Below are 19,979 nucleotides of genomic sequence, written 5' to 3' on the forward strand. Positions count from 1 at the left end.
CGCAATTGCTATTTTATATCTCCAATTCTGACTTTATAACTTTTCACGAATTTGCGATTTTGAGTCTCAGAATTCTGACTTTATAACTCGCAATTGCGACTTTCATCTCAGAATTCTGACTTTTAATCAAGCAATTGCCACTTTATATCTCAGAATTCTGACTTTATATCACGCAATTGCGATTTTTTTATCTCAGAATTCTGACTTTATAACTCGCAATTGCGACTTTATATCTCAGAATTCTGACTCTTATAACTCGCAATTGCGATTTTATATCTCAGAATTCTGACTTTTTATCACGCACCAGAGACTTTATCTCACAGAATTCTTAATTTTATAACTTTCGCAATTCTGAGATAAAAAGTCTAAATTAATCTTTTTTTTTTTTTTTTTTAGTGGCGGAAACGGGCTTCCATAGCGTAATATAGTGTAAGCCATGCTTTAGTGGAAAGATAATCAGCATGACATCTGTAGACATGGAGTGGCAGCTTCAGCCATTTGCAGCTATGAAACGTTTGGCGGCTGCAGCAGCCATTTTAGGTTTTGGCTGAGCCGATTAGCCAGCCAATAACTTCATCAGCCAGCCATTATTCTCAAAAGAAATGGCTTCGGGCTCTACCTTAGACCCCTCGGCCACGCTACCCCTGTTGGGGCTCTCTTCGTGGGCCCTGTTCTGCCCATTTGTTTTACAGCAATAGAGGCAAGCTTCGGCTGTGGACCTTCACTGAGGCTCTGAAGCCCGCCGCGAGTGTGGCCAATGAAGAGAACGGGATATGCAGTGTCACTTCTCCGAGTCTTTTTTGTTCCAGGCATAGCAGCCATGAAGAGCCTTCTAAAAGGCTGTCTTGGCAGCGGTGGGATTCCAACCCACGCCCCCGAAGAGAGACTGGAGCCTAAATCCAGCGCCTTAGACCGCCTCGGCCACGCTACCATGCTAAGAAACGCCTTCCATGGGCCATTTTCCGCCTACATTTTTTGATTTGATTTTTATCATGTCTCGCTTCACACAAGTACATCCGTTGAAATTCTTACGTGCCTTTAAGGAGCTCCTCGACAGGTGGAAAGTGCCTTCTAAATACCAGGGGTGCGCAGTTACACTCCTGGAGGCTCCACCCCTCCCTGCAAGCTGCAGTTTCCATCTCTAATCAAACACAACACCTGAATCAGCTAAGGCAAAGTTTCAGCCCTTACTGCCAAAATGGCAGCCAGCTGTGTCGCAGTTCAACTCAAAATCACGAGGTAGTTGTCATTTCACCAAAAACTATCACCATGAGTCAAGTTAGCTGCTTCCATTATTTTAGACTGTACATTATTATTACATTCTAAATTGCTTTTTAAAGTGTTATTACTATGATTGTAAGCTAACAATGCGGGCATTGACTCAAAGTGTAAACGATTAAAGCACGATTACTTGGTAACCACTGTACGAAGGGTGGGGCCCAGGGATAAAAACGAGTCACCCCGCCTTAGCAATGAGACAAACTGGGCCGTGGGAGAGATTGAGGCATCCTGCCTCGACTTGCGTGTCCTTCTGAAGGCCCTGGCTGTTGCCAAGGAAAGCGTTTTCTTCTATTCCCAGAACTTTTGCACCTTTTCGGAGTGCACGCTTAAGCTATTCGGGCCCTCTTTAAAGGCACAGCTGGCAGCAGTCAGATTCTAACCCACGCCCCCGAAAAGACTGGAGCCTAAATCCAGCGCCTTGTACCCTTCGGCCATTTTACCCTGTCGGGAAGCTCTCTTTGAGGGCCCTGCCTTGCCCATTTGTTTTACAGCAATAGAGCAAGCTTCGGCTGTGGACCTTTCACTGAGGCTCTGAAGCCCTGGCCGAGTGCGGCCAAGGAAGAGAACGGGAGCATGCAGTGTAACTTCTCCAGTCTTTTTTGCTCAGGCATAGCAGCCACAAGAGCTCTCTAAAAGGCTGTCTTGGCAGCGGTGGGATTCGAACCCACGCCCCCGAAAGAGACTGGAGCCTAAATCCAGCGCCTTAGACCCCTCGGCTACGCTACTCCTGTCGGGGCTCTCTTTGAGGGCCCCGTTCTGCCCATTTGATGATAGCAATAGAGTAAGCTTCGGGCTGTGGGACCTTCACTGAGGCTCTGAAGCCCGCTGAGTGCCACAGAAGAGAACGGGAGCATGCAGTGTAACTTCTCCAGTCTTTTTTGCTCAGGCATAGCAGCCACAAGAGCCTTCTAAAAGGCTGTCTTAAGGGAGCGGGATCTGGAACTCACGCCCAAGAGATTGAAAGTCTAAATCCAGCGCCTTAGACCCCTCGGCCACGCTACCCTGCTGGGGTTCTCTTTCTGTGGGCCCCGTTCTCGTCCATTTGTTTTACATCAACAGAGAAAGCGCCGGTTGCAGGACCTTCACTGAGGCTCTGGAAGCTCCGTCGAGTGCGGCCAAGGAAGAGAACGGGAGCATGCAGTGTCACTTCTCCAGTCTTTTTTGCTCAGGCTTAGCAGCCAAAAAAAGAGCCTTCTAAAGGGCTGTCTTGGCAGCGGTGGGATTCGAACCCACGCCCCCGAAGAGACTGGAGCCTTAATCCAGCACCTGTAGACCGCTCGGCCACGCTACCGTGCAAGAATGTCTTCCATGGGCCATTTTCCGCCTACATTTATTGATTTCATTTTTACCATGTACTTGCTTTGCCACAAGTACATCCGTTGAAATTAGATTAATTGGCAACTCCACGTATGAAGGGGCGGAGCCCAGGGGTAGGAACGAGTCACCCCACCCAGTAATCAGACAACCGTCGGGGGAGAGATTGATGCATCCTGCCCGACTTGCGTGTCCCTGAAGGCCCTGGCTAAGTTGCTGTATGAAAGCGTTTTCTTCTATTCCCAGAACTTTTGCACCTTTTCGGAGCACGCTTAAGCTGTCTGGCCCTCTTTAAAAGCACAGCTGGCAGCAGTCGGATCTTCGAACCCGACGCCCCGAAAAGACTGGAGCCTAAATCCAGCGCCTTAGACCCCTCGGCCACGCTACCCTGTCGGGGGCTCTCTTCGTGGGCCCCGTTCTGCCCATTTGTTTTACAGCAATAGAGCAAGCTTCGGCTGTGGACCTTCACTGAGGCTCTGAAGCCCGCCGAGTGCGGCGGCAAAGGAAGAGAACGGGAGGCATGCAGTGTCACTTCTCCAGTCTTTGGTTTGGCTCAGGCATAGCAGCCATAAGAGCCTTCTCTAAAGGCTGTCTTGGCAGCGGGGTGGATTCTGAACCCACGGCCCCCGAAGAGACTGGAGCCTAAATCCAGCGCCTTAGACCCCTCGGCCACGCTACCCTGTCGGGGCTCTCTTTGAGGGCCCCGTTCTGCCCATTTGTTTTACAGCAATAGAGCAAGCTTCGGCTGTGGACCGCCTTCACTGAGGTGGGCTCTGAAGCCCGTCGAGTGCGGCCAAGGAAGAGAACGGGAGCATGCAGTGTAACTTCTCCAGTCTTTTTTTGCTCAGGCATAGCAGCCACAAGAGCCTTCTAAAAGGCTGTCTTGGCAGCGGTGGGATTCGGCAGACCCACGCCCCCCGAAGAGACTGGAGCCTAAATCCAGCGCCTCAGACCCCTCGGCCACGCTTACCCTGCTGGGGTTCTCTTCTTCGTGGGCCTCGTTCTGCCTACATTTTTGATTTCATTTTTATCATCAACAGAGAAAGCGTCGGCTGTGGACCTTCTTACTGAGGCTTCTGAAGACCCGTCGACGTGCGGCCAAGGCCTCCTAAGAGAACGGGGAGCATGCAGTGTCACTCCTGGAGGCTCCTCCAGTCTGCAGTTTCCATTGCTAATCAACAGGCTTGAAGCAGCCAAGCAAGAGCCTTCTAAAAGGCCTGTCTGCAAAATGGCAGCCAGCTGTGGTCGCAGTTCGAACCCACCGCCCCCCGAAGTAGACTGGAGCCTTAATCCAGCGCCTTAGACCGCTCGGCCACGCTACCGTGCAAGAATGTCTTCCATGGGCCATTTTAGACCGCCCACATTATTATTGATTCAAATTCATTTTTAAAGTGTTATTACTATGATTGTAAGCTAACCATGCCTTGCTTTGCCACAAAGTGTACATCCGTTGAAATTACGATTAATTGGTAACCCACTGTACCTGAAGGGCGGAGCCCAGGGGTAGGAACGAGTCACCCCACCTTAGTAATCAGACAACCGTCGTGGGAGAGATTGATGCATCCTGTTCTCTGGACTTGCGTGTCCCTGAAGGCCCTGGCTGTTGCCAAGGAAAGTGCGTTTTCTTCTATTCCCCAAGAACTTTTGCACTCTTTTCGGGAGCGCGCTTAAGCTGTCTGGCCCTCTTTAAAAGCACAGCTGGCAGCAGTCAGATTCGAACCCACGCCCCCCGAAGAGACTGGAGCCCCAATCCAGCCGCCTTAGACCCCTCGGCTAACACGCTACCCCTGTCGGGGCTCTCTTTGAGGGCCCCGTTCATGCCCATTTGTTTTACAGCAATAGAGCAAGCTTCGGCTGTGGACCTTCACTGAGAGCCCTCTGAAGCCCGTCGAGTGCGGCCAAGGAAGAGAACGGGAGCATGCAGTGTAACTTCTCCAGTCTTTTTTGCTCAGGGCATAGCAGCCACAAGAGCCTTCTAAAAGGCTGTCTTGGCAGCGGTGGGATTCGAACCCACGCCCCGAAGAGACTGGAGCCTAAATCCAGCGCCTCTAGGACCCCTCGGCCACGCCTTGCCCTGTCGGGGTTCTCTTCGTGGGCCCCGTTCTGCCCCATTTGTTTTACATCAGCATAGAGAAAGCGTCCCGGCTGTGGACCTTCACTGAGGCTCTGAAGCCACCCGCGTCCGAGTGCGGCCAAGGAAGAGAACGGGAGCATGCAGTGTCACTTCTCCAGTCTTTTTTTGTCTCAGGCTTAGCAGCCAAAAGAGCCTTCTAAAAGGCTGTCTTGGCAGCGGTGGGATTCGAACCCACGCCCCCGAAGAGACTGGAGCCTAAATCCAGCACCTTAGGACCGCTCGGCCACGCTACCGTGCAAGAATGTCTTCCATGGGCTATTTTCCGCCTACATTTTGCTGATTTCATTTTTACCGCATGTCTTGCTTTGCCACAAGTACATCCGTTGAAATTAGATTAATTGGTAACCTATTTATCGAAGGGCGGAGCCCAGGGGTAGGGAACGAGTCACCCCGCCTTAGTAATCAGACAACCGTCGTGGGAGAGATTGATGCATCCTGCTCGACTTCTGCACGCGTGTCCTTGAAGGCCCTGGCTGTTGCCAAGGAAAGCGTTTTCTTCTATTCCCAGAACTTTTGCACGTTTTCGAGGTGCTGGGCTTAAGTTGTCTGGCTCTCTTTAAAAGCACAGCTGGCAGCAGTCAGATTCGAACCCACACCCCGAAAAGACTGGAGCCTAAATCAGCGCCTTAGACCCCTCGGCCACGCTACCCTGTCGGGGGCTCTCTTCGTGGGCCCACGTTCTGCCCATTTGTTTTACAGCAATAGAGCAAGCTTCGGCTGTGGACCTTCACTAGGAGCTCTGAAGCCCGTCGAGTGCGGCCAAGGAAGAGAACGGGAGCATGCAGTGTCACTTCTCCAGTCTTTTGGCTCAGGCATAGCAGCCACAGGCCTTCTAAAAGGCTGTCTTGGCAGCGGTGGGATTCTGAACCCACGCCCCCGAAGAGACTGGAGCCTAAATCCAGCGCCTTAGACCCCTCGGCCATGCCACCCCTGTCGGGGCTCTCTTTGAGGGCCCTGCTCTGCCCATTTGTTTTACAGCAATAGACAAAGCTTCGGCTGTGGACCTTCACTGAGGCTCTGAAGTCGCCGTCGAGTGCGGCGAAGGAAGCAGAACGGGAGCATGCAGTGTAACTTCAGCCCAGTCTTTTGCTCAGGCATAGCAGCCACAAGAGCCTTCTAAAGGCTTGTCTTGGCGCAGCGGTGGGATTCGAACCCACGCCCCCGAAGAGACTGGAGCCCAAATCCAGCCGCCTTAGACCCCTCGGCCACGCTACCCTGCTGAGGTTCTCTTCGTGGGCCCTGCCTGCCCATTTGTTTTACAGCAATAGAGCAAAGCTTCGGCTGTGGACCTTCACTGAGGCTCTGAAGCACGTCGAGTGCGGCCAAGGAAGAGAACGGGAGCATGCAGTGTCCACTTCTCCAGTCTTTTTTGCTCCAGGCTTAGCAGTCAAAAGAGCCTTCTAAAAGGGCTGTCTTGGCAGCGGTGGGATTCGAACCCACGCCCCCGAAGAGACTGGAGCCTTAATCCAGCGCCTTAGACCGCTCGGCCACGCTACCATGCTAAAATGCCTTCCATGGGCCATTTCGCCTACATTTTTTGATTTCTATTTTTATCAAGTGTCCTCGCTTCGCCACAAGTACATCCGTTGAAATTCTTACGTGCCTTTAAGGAGCTCCTCGACAGGTGGAAAGGCCTCCTAAATACAGGGGTGCGCAGTTACACTCCTGGAGGCTCCACCCCCTCCCTGCAAGCTGCAGTTTCCATCTCTAATCAAACACACCTGAATCAGCTAAGCGAAAAGCCTTCAGGGCCTTACTGCAAAATGGCAGCCAGCTGTGTCGCAGTTCAACTCAAAATCACGAGGTAGTTGTCATTTCCACCAAAAACTATCAATGAGTCAAGTTAGCTGCTTCCATTATTTTAGACTGTACATTATTATTACATTCAAATTCGTTTTTAAAGTGTTATTACGCAGTGATTGTAAGTTTCAACAATGCGGGCATTGACTCAAAGTGTAAACGATTAAAGCACGATTACTTGGTAACCACTGTACGAAGTAGACCCCGAAGTCAGCCGCCAGGCGCCCGCCATTTGCGCCATTTAGAATTTCAGCCGCCGCCAGCCAATAATTTCCTAAGCCAAATTGAGCCACCATCTGATAAAGTTTGGCTGAGCCGGCTAAAATTATTTGCATCAAATAATAATTCTATCACATAGAGACACACACACACACAAAATATATAAACAATACACGAGATCTATTTTCCCACTGGTTTCATAACAGCACAGTCTTGTGCTCGTACCGATTAAAATGGCTCGAAGAAGCGCTCGATGCATTTTTTTTTTCTCGCACTGATGTGAAAAAAAGCGGAAAGAAGGCAAGCAAGGTTATTTTGATCTTCTCACATACTTTCCTAATTCCTACTTACTTTTTTTTTTTTTTTAAACTTAGGCCTCACCCAGACTTTTGTTAAATCTTTCAGGGCACGGTTGCACAAACACCTGAATCAAAGATGTTATGAACCAAATATTCTGGAACGGAGAGATTTATAGCACTGAACATGATATAGCAGCAGTAACAAACCAACGTTTCCACATTGCTAATTCAACGACGCATGCGTCATTGTACACTGTACACATTGAAGTGAAATGTGCAAAACTTTGTCCAAAAATAACACTGATAACGGTGTGTGTTTATATTAAGGCGAGACACGGCAGGCAAAAAAAACATCGTTTTTTTTTTTTCCTGGTCCAAGTTTTAGATTTTTTAATAAATTTGTCTTCAATAACATGTCTTCTTTCAGACTTGTGGTGAAAAAAGTCCGAAATACACATTTAGGTCTTTATTTTACTACACTTCGTCTGTTTGCGTCTGTATATTTCTCATAAATTCAACAAAAGTTTGCGTTCTTAATCAACATACTTCTCCGCGATCTCTGCCGCCACCCTCTCATCGCATGCACCGTTAGGAATCTCTCTTCTGTACAATCCTGTTGGATCCAAATATGGTAGTTTCCTTTTTATCAGCAACCATACGTTGTGAAAGTAAAATCTATTGTTTTCTTTATTACATTGTATTGCATTTTGTAGGAATATTATGGAAGCCCGTTTCCGCCACTAAAAAAAAAAAAAAGATTAATTGCGACTTTTTTATCTCAGAATTAAGTAGTTATAAAGTCAGAATTCTGAGATATAAAGTCGCAATTGCATGATATAAAGTCAGAATTCTGAGATATAAAGTGCGCAATTGCGAGTTATAAAGTCAGCCAATTCTGAGATATAAAAGTTCGCAATTGCGTGACAAAAAGTCAGAATTCTGAGATATAAAGTCGCAATTGCGTGATAAAAAGTCAGAATTCTGAGATATAAAGTCGCAATTGCGTAGATAAAAAGTCAGAATTCTGAGATATAAAGTCGCAATTACGAGTTATAAAGTCAGAATTCTGAGATATAAAAGTCGCAATTGCGTGATATATAAAGTCAGAATTCTGAGATATAAAGTCGCAATTGCGTGATAAAAAGTCAGAATTCTGACTTTTTTCATCGCAATTAACTGATGGTCAGTATCTCTGTCTATAACAGTGCATCAACGATAGCCGTGCTGCCGTGAAGTCTGAAGCTGTTGGATGTATTAAAATGTGCCACTTCATCTTTGTCTGATTTATTGCGCCTCCGCCACAGCTGATTCTTCTTCTTCTTATGATTATTATGATATTGTTATTATCGTGCAAAATTCATTAGTGTATCCATTCTGTTAAAAACAACTTTTATTGTCCAAATACCTCGACTGTAATTTGCAGAATTGCATGATTCTACCCTTGAGTTGCAAAGTTAATGAAACATGATAGGTATTGGTTGTTTTAGTATTAAGCCCACTAGATGGCAGTAAAAGCTGTTTTTTCTCCTTGAAACGCTGTGTACAAGGTTACCGTGGAAACATTATATATGCATATATTCCTGCATAATGCATATGTCCGGAGACTAATCTTTATGTGTCTCCTCCAGTAAAATCAATATTTCTTTATTGGTAAATCGGCGCTAAAAATAATCATTTATGATGTCCTCTATTTTATGTATAAAAATAACAAAGCAGCAATCCTGATGGTCTATTTAATGTATAATAATAATAACAAAGCAGTAATCCTGATGGTCTATTTAATGTATAATAATAACAAAGCAGTAATCCTGATGGTCAGTCGCAATGAAAGGAAACGCAAGCAAAGTAAGAACTGTGAGAAATAACGTTTAACAGTAGTGAGAAAAAGTCAGAAATTCTGACTTTATATCACGCAATTGCGACTTTATATCTCAGAATTCTGACTTTATAACTCGCCAGTGCACGACTTTATATCTCAGAATTCTGACTTTATATCACGCAATTGCGATTTTATATCTCAGAATTCTGACTTTATAACTCGCAATTGCGACTTTATATCTCAGAATTCTGACTTTATAACACGCAATTGCGACTTTATAACTCTTTATATCTCAGAATTCTGACTTTTTATCACGCAATTGCGACTTTATATCTCAGAATTCTGACTTTATATCACGCAATTGCGACTTTTTATCTCAGAATTCTGACTTTATAACTCGCAATTGCGACTTTATATCTCAGAATTCTGACTTTATAACTCGCAATTGCGACTTTATATCTCAGAATTCTGACTTTTTATCACGCAATTGCGACTTTATATCTCAGAATTCTGACTTTATAACTCGTAATTCTGAGATAAAAAGTCGGCAATTAATCTTTTTTTTTTTTTTTAGTGGCGGAAACGGGCTTCCATAGAATATAGTGTAAGCCATGCATTAGTGGAAAGATAATCAGTATGACATCTGTAGACATGGAGTGGCAGCTTCAGCCATTTGCAGCTATGAAACGTTTCTGGCGGCTGCAGCAGCCATTTAGAAGTTTTGGCTGAGCCGGCTAGCCAGCCAATAACTTCATCAGCCAGCCATTATTCTCAAAAGAAATGGCTTCGGGCTCTACCTTAGACCCCTCGGCCACGCTACCCTGTTGGGGGCTCTCTTCGTGGGCCCTGTTCTGCCCATTTGTTTTACAGCAATAGAGCAAGCTTCGGCTGTGGACCTTCACTGAGGCTCTGAAGCCCGTCGAGTGTGGCCAAGGAAGAGAACGGGAGCATGCAGTGTCACTTCTCCAGTCTTTTTTGTTCAGGCATAGCAGCCACAAGAGCCTTCTAAAAGGCTGTCTTGGCAGCGGTGGGATTCGGAACCCACGCCCCCGAAGAGACTGGAGCCTAAATCCAGCGCCTTAGACCGCTCGGCCACGCTACCATGCTAAAATGCCTTCCATGGGCCATTTTTCCGCCTACATTTTTTGATTTCATTTTTATCAAGTGTCTCGCTTCGCCACAAGTACATCCGTTGAAATTCTTACGTGCCTTTAAGGAGCTCCTCGACAGGTGGAAAGGCCTCCTAAATACAGGGGTGCGCAGTTACACTCCTGGAGGCTCCACCCCCTCCCTGCAAGCTGCAGTTTCCATCTCTAATCAAACACACCTGAATCAGCTAAGCAAAGCCTTCAGGCCTTACTGCAAAATGGCAGCCAGCTGTGTCGCAGTTCAACTCAAAATCACGAGGTAGTTGTCATTTCACCAAAAACTATCAATGAGTCAAGTTAGCTGCTTCCATTATTTTAGACTGTACATTATTATTACATTCAAATTCGTTTTTAAAGTGTTATTACTATGATTGTAAGCTAACAATGCGGGCATTGACTCAAAGTGTAAACGATTAAAGCACGATTACTTGGTAACCACTGTACGAAGGGTGGGGCCCAGGGATAGAAACGAGTCACCCCGCCTTAGCAATGAGACAACCGTCGTGGGAGAGATTGATGCATCCTGCCCGACTTGCGTGTCCCTGAAGGCCCTGGCTGTTGCCAAGGAAAGCGTTTTCTTCTATTCCCAGAACTTTTGCACCTTTTCGGAGCACGCTTAAGCTATCTGGCCCTCTTTAAAGGCACAGCTGGCAGCAGTCAGATTCGAACCCACGCCCCCAAAAGACTGGAGCCTAAATCCAGCGCCTTAGACCCCTCGGCCACGCTACCCTGTCGGGGCTCTCTTTGAGGGCCCCGTTCTGCCCATTTGTTTTACAGCAATAGAGCAAGCTTCGGCTGTGGACCTTCACTGAGGCTCTGAAGCCCGTCGAGTGCGGCCAAGGAAGAGAACGGGAGCATGCAGTGTAACTTCTCCAGTCTTTTTTGCTCAGGCATAGCAGCCACAAGAGCCTTCTAAAAGGCTGTCTTGGCAGCGGTGGGATTCGAACCCACGCCCCCGAAGAGACTGGAGCCTAAATCCAGCGCCTTAGACCCCTCGGCCACGCTACCCTGCTGGGGTTCTCTTCGTGGGCCCCGTTCTGCCCATTTGTTTTACATCAACAGAGAAAGCGTCGGCTGTGGACCTTCACTGAGGCTCTGAAGCCCGTCGAGTGCGGCCAAGGAAGAGAACGGGAGCATGCAGTGTCACTTCTCCAGTCTTTTTTGCTCAGGCTTAGCAGCCAAAAGAGCCTTCTAAAAGGCTGTCTTGGCAGCGGTGGGATTCGAACCCACGCCCCCGAAGAGACTGGAGCCTTAATCCAGCACCTTAGACCGCTCGGCCACGCTACCGTGCAAGAATGTCTTCCATGGGCCATTTTCCGCCCTACATTTATTGATTTCATTTTTACCATGTCTTGCTTTGCCACAAGTACATCCGCGTTGAAATTAGATTAATTGGTAACCCACGTGACGAAGGGCGGAGCCCAGGGGTAGGAACGAGTCACCCCACCTTAGTAATCAGACAACCGTCGTGGGAGGAGATTGATGCATCCTGCCCGACTTGCGTGTCCCTGAAGGCCCTGGCTGTTGCCAAGGAAAGCGTTTTCTTCTATTCCCAGAACTTTTGCACCTTTTCGGAGCACGCTTTAAGCTGTCTGGCCCTCTTTAAAGCACAGCTGGCAGCAGTCAGATTCGAACCCACGCCCCCCGAAAAGACTGGAGCCTAAATCCAGCGCCTTAGACCCCCTCGGCCACACTACCCTGTCGGGGGCTCTCTTCGTGCGCCCGTTCTGCCCATTTGTTTTACAGCAATAGAGCAAGCTTCGGCTGTGGACCTTCACTGAGGCTCTGAAGCCCGTCGAGTGCGGCAAAGGAAGAGAACGGGAGTATGCAGTGTCACTTCTCCAGTCTTTTTGCTCAGGCATGAGCAGCCACAAGAGCCTTCTAAAAGGCTGTCTAGGCAGCGGTGGGATTCGAACCCACGGCCCCCGAAGAGACTGGAGCCTAAATCCAGCGCCCTTAGACCCCTCGGCCTCGCTACCCTTTGGGGGCTCTCTTTGAGGGCCCCGTTCTGCCCATTTGTTTTACAGCAATAGAGCAAGCTTCCGGCTGTGGACCTTCACTGAGGCTCTGAAGCCCGTCGAGTGCGGCCAAGGAAGAGAACGGGAGCATGCAGTGTAACTTCTCCAGTCTTTTTTGCTCAGGCATAGCAGCCACAAGAGCCTTCTAAAAGGCTGTCTTGGCAGCGGTGGGATTCGAAACCCACGCCCCGAAGAGACTGGAGCCTTAATCCAGCGCCTTAGACCGCTCGGCCACGCTACCATGCAAAAATGCCTTCCATGGGCCATTTTCCGCCTACATTTTTTGATTTCATTTTTATCATGTCTCGCTTCGCCACAGAGTAAGCATCGGCTGTTGAAATTCTTACTGTGCCTTTAAGGAGCCCGTCGACAGGTGGAAAGGCCAAGGAAGAGACAGGGGTGCATGCAGTTACACTTCTGGAGGCTCCACCCCCTTTTTGCAAGCTGCAGTTTCCATCTCTAATCAAACACACCTGAATCAGGCTTAGCAAAGCCTTCAGAGCCTTACTGCAAAATGGCAGCCAGCTGTGGTCGCAGTTCGAACTCAAAATCATGAAGTAGCCGTCAGTTCACCAAAAACTCTCAATGAGTCCACGGCGCCTTAGACCGCTCGGCCACGCTTTTAGACCGTGCAAGAATGTCTTCCATGGGCCATTTCCGCCTACATGTTATTGATTTCATTGTAAGCTAACCATGTCTTGCTTTGCCACAAAGTGTACATCCGATTGAAATTAGATTAATTGGTAACCACGTGTACGAAGGGTGGAGCCCAGGGATAGGAACGAGTCACCCCCACCTTAGTAATCAGACAACCGTCGTGGGAGAGATTGATGCATCCTCTGCCCCGACTTGCGTGTCCCTGAAGGCCCTGGCTGTTGCCATGGTAAGCTTTTTCTTCTATGCCCAGACCTTTTGCACCTTTTCGGAGCACGCTTAAGCTGTCTGGCCCTCTTTAAAAGCACAGCTGGCAGCAGTCAGATTCGAACCCACGCCCCCGAAAAGACTGGAGCCTAAATCCAGCGCGTTAGACCCCTCGGCCACGCTACCCTGTCGGGGCTCTCTTCGTGGGCCCCGTTCTGCCCATTTGTTTTACAGCAATAGAGGCAAGCTTCGGCTGTGGACCTTCACTGAGGCTCTGAAGCCCGTCGAGTGCGGCCAAGGAAGAGAACGGGAGCATGCAGTGTCACTTCTCCAGTCTTTTTGGCTCAGGCATAGCAGCCACAAGAGCCTTCTAAAAGGCTGTCTTGGCAGCGGTGGGATTCGAACACACGCCCCGAAGAGACTGGAGCCTAAATCCAGCGCCTTAGACCCCTCGGCCACGCTACCCTGTCGGGGCTCTCTTTGAGGGCCCCGTTCTGCCCATTTGTTTTACAGCAATAGAGCAAGCTTCGGCTGTGGACCTTCACTGAGGCTCTGAAGCCCGTCGAGTGCGGCCAAGGAAGAGAACGGGAGCATGCAGTGTAACTTCTCCAGTCTTTTTTGCTCAGGCATAGCAGCCACAAGAGCCTTCTAAAAGGCTGTCTTGGCAGCGGTGGGATTCGAACCCACGCCCCCGAAGAGGACTTGGAGCCTAAATCCAGCGCCTTAGACCCCTCGGCCACGCTACCCTTGCTGGGGTTCTCTTCGTGGGCCCCGTTCTGCCCATTTGTTTTACATCAACAGAGAAAGCTGCGGCTTGTCAGGACCTTCACTGAGGCTCTGAAGCCCGTCCAGTGCCGGCCAAGGAAGCAGAACGGGAGCATGCAGTGTCACTTCTCTCCAGTCTTTTTTGCTCAGGCTTAGCAGCCAAAAGAGCCTTCTAAAAAGGCTGTCTTGGCAGCGGTGGGATTCGCAACCCCACGCCCCCGAAGAGACTGGAGCCTTAATCCAGCACCTTAGACCGCTCGGCCACGCTACCGTGCAAGAATGTCTTCCATGGGCCATTTTCCGCCTACATTTATTGATTTCATTTTTACCATGGTTCTTGCTTTGCCACAAGTACATCCGTTGAAATTAGATTAATTGGTAACCCACGTACGAAGGGCGGAGCCCAGGGGTAGGAACGAGTCACCCCGCCTTAGTAATCAGACAACCGTCGTGGGAGAGATTGATGCATCCTGCCTGGACTTGCGTGTCCCTGAAGGCCCTGGCTGTTGCCAAGGAAAGCGTTTTTCTTCTATTCCCAGAACTTTTGCACGTTTTCGGAGCGTGCTTAAGCTGTTCCTGGCCCTCTTTAAAAGCACGAGCTGGCAGCAGTCAGGATTCGAACCCACGCCCCCGAAGAGACTGGAGCCTAAATCCAGCGCCTTAGACCCCTCGGCCACGCTACCCTGCTGAGGTTCTCTTCGTGGGCCCCGTTCTGCCCATTTGTTTTACAGCAATAGAGCAAGCTTCGGCTGTGGACCTTCACTGAGGCTCTGAAGCACGTCGAGTGCGGCCAAGGAAGAGAACGGGAGCATGCAGTGTCACTTCTCCAGTCTTTTTTGCTCAGGCTTAGCAGTCAAAAGAGCCTTCTAAAAGGCTGTCTTGGCAGCGGTGGGATTCGAACCCACGCCCCCAGAAGAGACTGGAGCCTTAATCCAGCGCCTTAGACCGCTCGGCCACGCTACCATGCTAAAATGCCTTCCATGGGCCATTTCGCCTACATTTTTTGATTTCATTTTTATCATGTCTCGCTTCGCCACAAGTACATCCGTTGAAATTCTTACGTGCCTTTAAGGAGCTCCTCGACAGGTGGAAAGGCCTCCTAAATACAGGGGTGCGCAGTTACACTCCTGGAGGCTCCACCCCCTCCCTGCAAGCTGCAGTTTCCATCTCTAATCAAACACACCTGAATCAGCTAAGCAAAGCCTTCAGGCCTTACTGCAAAATGGCAGCCAGCTGTGTCGCAGTTCAACTCAAAATCACGAGGTAGTTGTCATTTCACCAAAAACTATCAATGAGTCAAGTTAGCTGCTTCCATTATTTTAGACTGTACATTATTATTACATTCAAATTCGTTTTTAAAGTGTTATTACTATGATTGTAAGCTAACAATGCGGGCATTGACTCAAAGTGTAAACGATTAAAGCACGATTACTTGGTAACCACTGTACGAAGTAGACCCCGAAGCCGCCGCCAGGCGCCGCCATTTGCGCCATTTAGAATTTCAGCCGCCGCCAGCCAATAATTTCCTAAGCCAAATTGAGCCACCATCTGATAAAGTTTGGCTGAGCCGGCTAAAATTATTTGCATCAAATAATAATTCTATCACATAGAGACACACACACACACAAAATATATAAACAATACACGAGATCTATTTTCCCACTGGTTTCATAACAGCACAGTCTTGTGCTCGTACCGATTAAAATGGCTCGAAGAAGCGATGCATTTTTTTTTTCTCGCACTGATGTGAAAAAGCGGAAAGAAGCAAGCAAGGTTATTTTGATCTTCTCACATACTTTCCTAATTCCTACTTACTTTTTTTTTTTTTAAACTTAGGCCTACCCAGACTTTTGTTAAATCTTCAGGGCACGGTTGCACAAACACCTGAATCAAAGATGTTATGAACCAAATATTCTGGAACGGAGAGATTTATAGCACTGAACGTGATATTGCTGCAGTAACAAACCACCGTTTCCACATTGCTAATTCACGACGCATGCGTCATTGTACACTGTACATTGAAGTGAAATGTGCAAAACTTTGTCCAAAATAACACTGATAACGGTGTGTGTTTATATTAAGGCGAGACACGGCAGGCAAAAACATCGTTTTTTTTTTTTTTCCTGGTCAAGTTTTAGATTTTTTAATAAATTTGTCTTCAATAACATGTCTTCTTTCAGACTTGTGGTGAAAAAAGTCCGAAATACACATTTAGGTCTTTATTTTACTACACTTCGTCTGTTTGCGTCTGTATATTTCTCATAAATTCAACAAAAGTTTGCGTTCTTAATCAACATACTTCTCCGCGATCTCTGCCGCCACCCTCTCATCGCATGCACCGTTAGGAATCTCTCTTCTGTACAATCCTGTTGGATCCAAATATGGTAGTTTCCTTTTTATCAGCAACCATACGTTGTGAAAGTAAAATCTATTGTTTTCTTTATTACATTGTATTGCATTTTGTAGGAATATTATGGAAGCCCGTTTCCGCCACTAAAAAAAAAAAAAAAAAGATTAATTGCGACTTTTTATCTCAGAATTGCGAGTTATAAAGTCAGAATTCTGAGATATAAAGTCGCAATTGCATGATATAAAGTCAGAATTCTGAGATATAAAGTCGCAATTGCGAGTTATAAAGTCAGAATTCTGAGATATAAAGTCGCAATTGCGTGACAAAAAGTCAGAATTCTGAGATATAAAGTCGCAATTGCGTGATAAAAAGTCAGAATTCTGAGATATAAAGTCGCAATTGCGTGATAAAAGTCAGCATTCTGAGATATAAAGTCGCAATTGCGAGTTATAAAGTCAGAATTCTGAGATATAAAGTCGCAATTGCGTGATATAAAGTCAGAATTCTGAGATATAAAGTCGCAATTGCGTGATAAAAAGTCAGAATTCTGACTTTTTTTCTCGCAATTAACTGATGGTCAGTATCTCTGTCTATAACAGTGCATCAACGATAGCCGTGCTGCCGTGAAGTCTGAAGCTGTTGGATGTATTAAAATGTGCCACTTCATCTTTGTCTGATTTATTGCGCCTCCGCCACAGCTGATTCTTCTTCTTCTTATGATTATTATGATATTGTTATTATCGTGCAAAATTCATTAGTGTATCCATTCTGTTAAAAACAACTTTTATTGTCCAAATACCTCGACTGTAATTTGCAGAATTGCATGATTCTACCCTTGAGTTGCAAAGTTAGTGAAACATGATAGGTATTGGTTGTTTTAGTATTAAGCCCACTAGATGGCAGTAAAAGCTGTTTTTTCTCCTTGAAACGCTGTGTACAAGGTTACCGTGGAAACATTATATATGCATATATTCCTGCATAATGCATATGTCCGGAGACTAATCTTTATGTGTCTCCTCCAGTAAAATCAATATTTCTTTATTGGTAAATCGGCGCTAAAAATAATCATTTATGATGTCCTCTATTTTATGTATAAAAATAACAAAGCAGCAATCCTGATGGTCTATTTAATGTATAATAATAATAACAAAGCAGTAATCCTGATGGTCTATTTAATGTATAATAATAACAAAGCAGTAATCCTGATGGTCAGTCGCAATGAAAGGAAACGCAAGCAAAGTAAGAACTGTGAGAAATAACGTTTAACAGTAGTGAGAAAAAGTCAGAAATTCTGACTTTATATCACGCAATTGCGACTTTATATCTCAGAATTCTGACTTTATAACTCGCAATTGCGACTTTATATCTCAGAATTCTGACTTTATATCACGCAATTGCGATTTTATATCTCAGAATTCTGACTTTATAACTCGCAATTGCGACTTTATATCTCAGAATTCTGACTTTATAACTCGCAATTGCGACTTTATATCTCAGAATTCTGACTTTTTATCACGCAATTGCGACTTTATATCTCAGAATTCTGACTTTATATCACGCAATTGCGACTTTTTATCTCAGAATTCTGACTTTATAACTCGCAATTGCGACTTTATATCTCAGAATTCTGACTTTATAACTCGCAATTGCGACTTTATATCTCAGAATTCTGACTTTTTATCACGCAATTGCGACTTTATATCTCAGAATTCTGACTTTATAACTCGCAATTCTGAGATAAAAAGTCGCAATTAATCTTTTTTTTTTTTTTTTAGTGGCGGAAACGGGCTTCCATAGAATATAGTGTAAGCCATGCATTAGTGGAAAGATAATCAGTATGACATCTGTAGACATGGAGTGGCAGCTTCAGCCATTTGCAGCTATGAAACGTTTGGCGGCTGCAGCAGCCATTTAGGTTTTGGCTGAGCCGGCTAGCCAGCCAATAACTTCATCAGCCAGCCATTATTCTCAAAAGAAATGGCTTCGGGCTCTACCTTAGACCCCTCGGCCACGCTACCCTGTTGGGGCTCTCTTCGTGGGCCCTGTTCTGCCCATTTGTTTTACAGCAATAGAGCAAGCTTCGGCTGTGGACCTTCACTGAGGCTCTGAAGCCCGTCGAGTGCGGCCAAGGAAGAGAACGGGAGCATGCAGTGTCACTTCTCCAGTCTTTTTTGTTCAGGCATAGCAGCCACAAGAGCCTTCTAAAAGGCTGTCTTGGCAGCGGTGGGATTCGAACCCACGCCCCCGAAGAGACTGGAGCCTAAATCCAGCGCCTTAGACCGCTCGGCCACGCTACCATGCTAAAATGCCTTCCATGGGCCATTTTCCGCCTACATTTTTTGATTTCATTTTTATCATGTCTCGCTTCGCCACAAGTACATCCGTTGAAATTCTTACGTGCCTTTAAGGAGCTCCTCGACAGGTGGAAAGGCCTCCTAAATACAGGGGTGCGCAGTTACACTCCTGGAGGCTCCACCCCCTCCCTGCAAGCTGCAGTTTCCATCTCTAATCAAACACACCTGAATCAGCTAAGCAAAGCCTTCAGGCCTTACTGCAAAATGGCAGCCAGCTGTGTCGCAGTTCAACTCAAAATCACGAGGTAGTTGTCATTTCACCAAAAACTATCAATGAGTCAAGTTAGCTGCTTCCATTATTTTAGACTGTACATTATTATTACATTCAAATTCGTTTTTAAAGTGTTATTACTATGATTGTAAGCTAACAATGCGGGCATTGACTCAAAGTGTAAACGATTAAAGCACGATTACTTGGTAACCACTGTACGAAGGGTGGGGCCCAGGGATAGAAACGAGTCACCCCGCCTTAGCAATGAGACAACCGTCGTGGGAGAGATTGATGCATCCTGCCCGACTTGCGTGTCCCTGAAGGCCCTGGCTGTTGCCAAGGAAAGCGTTTTCTTCTATTCCCAGAACTTTTGCACCTTTTCGGAGCACGCTTAAGCTATCTGGCCCTCTTTAAAAGCACAGCTGGCAGCAGTCAGATTCGAACCCACGCCCGAACAGACTGGAGCCTAAATCCAGCGCCTTAGACCCCTCGGCCACGCCACCCTGTCGGGGCTCTCTTCGAGGGCCCCGTTCTGCCCATTTGTTTTACAGCAATAGAGCAAGCTTCGGCTGTGGACCTTCACTGAGGCTCTGAAGCCCGTCGAGTGCGGCCAAGGAAGAGAACGGGAGCATGCAGTGTAACTTCTCCAGTCTTTTTTGCTCAGGCATAGCAGCCACAAGAGCCTTCTAAAGGCTGTCTTGGCAGCGGTGGGATTCGAACCCACGCCCCCGAAGAGACTGGAGCCTAAATCCAGCGCCTTAGACCCTCGGCCACGCTACCCTGTCGGGGCTCTCTTTGAGGGCCCCGTTCTGCCCATTTGTTTTACAGCAATAGAGCAAGCTTCGGCTGTGGACCTTCACTGAGGCTCTGAAGCCCGTCGAGTGCGGCCAAGGAAGAGAACGGGAGCATGCAGTGTAACTTCTCCAGTCTTTTTGCTCAGGCATAGCAGCCACAAGAGCCTTCTAAAAAGGCTGTCTTGGCAGCGGTGGGATTCGAACCCACGCCCCCGAAGAGACTGGAGCCTAAATCCAGCGCCTTAGACCCCTCGGCCACGCTACCCTGCTGGGGTTCTCTTCGTGGGCCCCGTTCTGCCCATTTGTTTTACATCAACAGAGAAAGCGTCGGCTGTGGACCTTCACTGAGGCTCTGAAGCCCGTCGAGTGCGGCCAAGGAAGAGAACGGGAGCATGCAGTGTCACTTCTCCAGTCTTTTTTGCTCAGGCTTAGCAGCCAAAAGAGCCTTTCTAAAAGGCTGTCTTGGCAGCGGTGGGATTCGAACCCACGCCCCCGAAGAGACTGGAGCCTTAATCCAGCGCCTTAGACCGCTCGGCCACGCTACCGTGCAAGAATGTCTTCCATGGGCCATTTTCCGCCTACATTTATTGATTTCATTTTTACCATGTCTTG

At 47.3% G+C, this 19,979-nt stretch overlaps 17 non-coding genes across 17 annotated transcripts; all 17 read right to left on the bottom strand.

The window, feature by feature from the left end:
• Nucleotides 1-846: 846 nt before the first annotated feature.
• trnal-uag (transfer RNA leucine (anticodon UAG)) lies at nucleotides 847-931 on the bottom strand. The gene has a single exon. It is a non-coding gene; the product is annotated as a tRNA-Leu (tRNA).
• Nucleotides 932-1,924: 993 nt separating this feature from the next.
• trnal-uag (transfer RNA leucine (anticodon UAG)) lies at nucleotides 1,925-2,007 on the bottom strand. Its single transcript has one exon. It is a non-coding gene; the product is annotated as a tRNA-Leu (tRNA).
• A 482-nt stretch (nucleotides 2,008-2,489) lies between these two features.
• Nucleotides 2,490-2,572, bottom strand: trnal-aag (transfer RNA leucine (anticodon AAG)). Its single transcript has one exon. It is a non-coding gene; the product is annotated as a tRNA-Leu (tRNA).
• Nucleotides 2,573-4,879: 2,307 nt separating this feature from the next.
• On the bottom strand, nucleotides 4,880-4,962 carry trnal-uag (transfer RNA leucine (anticodon UAG)). Its single transcript has one exon. It is a non-coding gene; the product is annotated as a tRNA-Leu (tRNA).
• Nucleotides 4,963-6,144: 1,182 nt separating this feature from the next.
• On the bottom strand, nucleotides 6,145-6,226 carry trnal-aag (transfer RNA leucine (anticodon AAG)). The gene has a single exon. It is a non-coding gene; the product is annotated as a tRNA-Leu (tRNA).
• A 3,659-nt stretch (nucleotides 6,227-9,885) lies between these two features.
• trnal-uag (transfer RNA leucine (anticodon UAG)) lies at nucleotides 9,886-9,968 on the bottom strand. Its single transcript has one exon. It is a non-coding gene; the product is annotated as a tRNA-Leu (tRNA).
• A 972-nt stretch (nucleotides 9,969-10,940) lies between these two features.
• Nucleotides 10,941-11,022, bottom strand: trnal-uag (transfer RNA leucine (anticodon UAG)). The gene has a single exon. It is a non-coding gene; the product is annotated as a tRNA-Leu (tRNA).
• A 197-nt stretch (nucleotides 11,023-11,219) lies between these two features.
• Nucleotides 11,220-11,301, bottom strand: trnal-aag (transfer RNA leucine (anticodon AAG)). The gene has a single exon. It is a non-coding gene; the product is annotated as a tRNA-Leu (tRNA).
• An 890-nt stretch (nucleotides 11,302-12,191) lies between these two features.
• trnal-aag (transfer RNA leucine (anticodon AAG)) lies at nucleotides 12,192-12,273 on the bottom strand. The gene has a single exon. It is a non-coding gene; the product is annotated as a tRNA-Leu (tRNA).
• A 1,004-nt stretch (nucleotides 12,274-13,277) lies between these two features.
• Nucleotides 13,278-13,358, bottom strand: trnal-uag (transfer RNA leucine (anticodon UAG)). Its single transcript has one exon. It is a non-coding gene; the product is annotated as a tRNA-Leu (tRNA).
• Nucleotides 13,359-13,555: 197 nt separating this feature from the next.
• Nucleotides 13,556-13,639, bottom strand: trnal-uag (transfer RNA leucine (anticodon UAG)). The gene has a single exon. It is a non-coding gene; the product is annotated as a tRNA-Leu (tRNA).
• Nucleotides 13,640-13,845: 206 nt separating this feature from the next.
• Nucleotides 13,846-13,929, bottom strand: trnal-aag (transfer RNA leucine (anticodon AAG)). Its single transcript has one exon. It is a non-coding gene; the product is annotated as a tRNA-Leu (tRNA).
• Nucleotides 13,930-14,538: 609 nt separating this feature from the next.
• On the bottom strand, nucleotides 14,539-14,621 carry trnal-aag (transfer RNA leucine (anticodon AAG)). Its single transcript has one exon. It is a non-coding gene; the product is annotated as a tRNA-Leu (tRNA).
• Nucleotides 14,622-18,223: 3,602 nt separating this feature from the next.
• trnal-uag (transfer RNA leucine (anticodon UAG)) lies at nucleotides 18,224-18,305 on the bottom strand. Its single transcript has one exon. It is a non-coding gene; the product is annotated as a tRNA-Leu (tRNA).
• Nucleotides 18,306-19,272: 967 nt separating this feature from the next.
• trnal-uag (transfer RNA leucine (anticodon UAG)) lies at nucleotides 19,273-19,353 on the bottom strand. Its single transcript has one exon. It is a non-coding gene; the product is annotated as a tRNA-Leu (tRNA).
• Nucleotides 19,354-19,550: 197 nt separating this feature from the next.
• Nucleotides 19,551-19,632, bottom strand: trnal-uag (transfer RNA leucine (anticodon UAG)). Its single transcript has one exon. It is a non-coding gene; the product is annotated as a tRNA-Leu (tRNA).
• Nucleotides 19,633-19,830: 198 nt separating this feature from the next.
• Nucleotides 19,831-19,912, bottom strand: trnal-aag (transfer RNA leucine (anticodon AAG)). The gene has a single exon. It is a non-coding gene; the product is annotated as a tRNA-Leu (tRNA).
• Between the last annotated feature and the right edge of the window lie 67 nt (nucleotides 19,913-19,979).

The sequence above is a fragment of the Chanodichthys erythropterus genome, chromosome 19, assembly GCF_024489055.1.
Source record: "Chanodichthys erythropterus isolate Z2021 chromosome 19, ASM2448905v1, whole genome shotgun sequence".
Lineage (NCBI taxonomy): Eukaryota > Metazoa > Chordata > Actinopteri > Cypriniformes > Xenocyprididae > Chanodichthys > Chanodichthys erythropterus.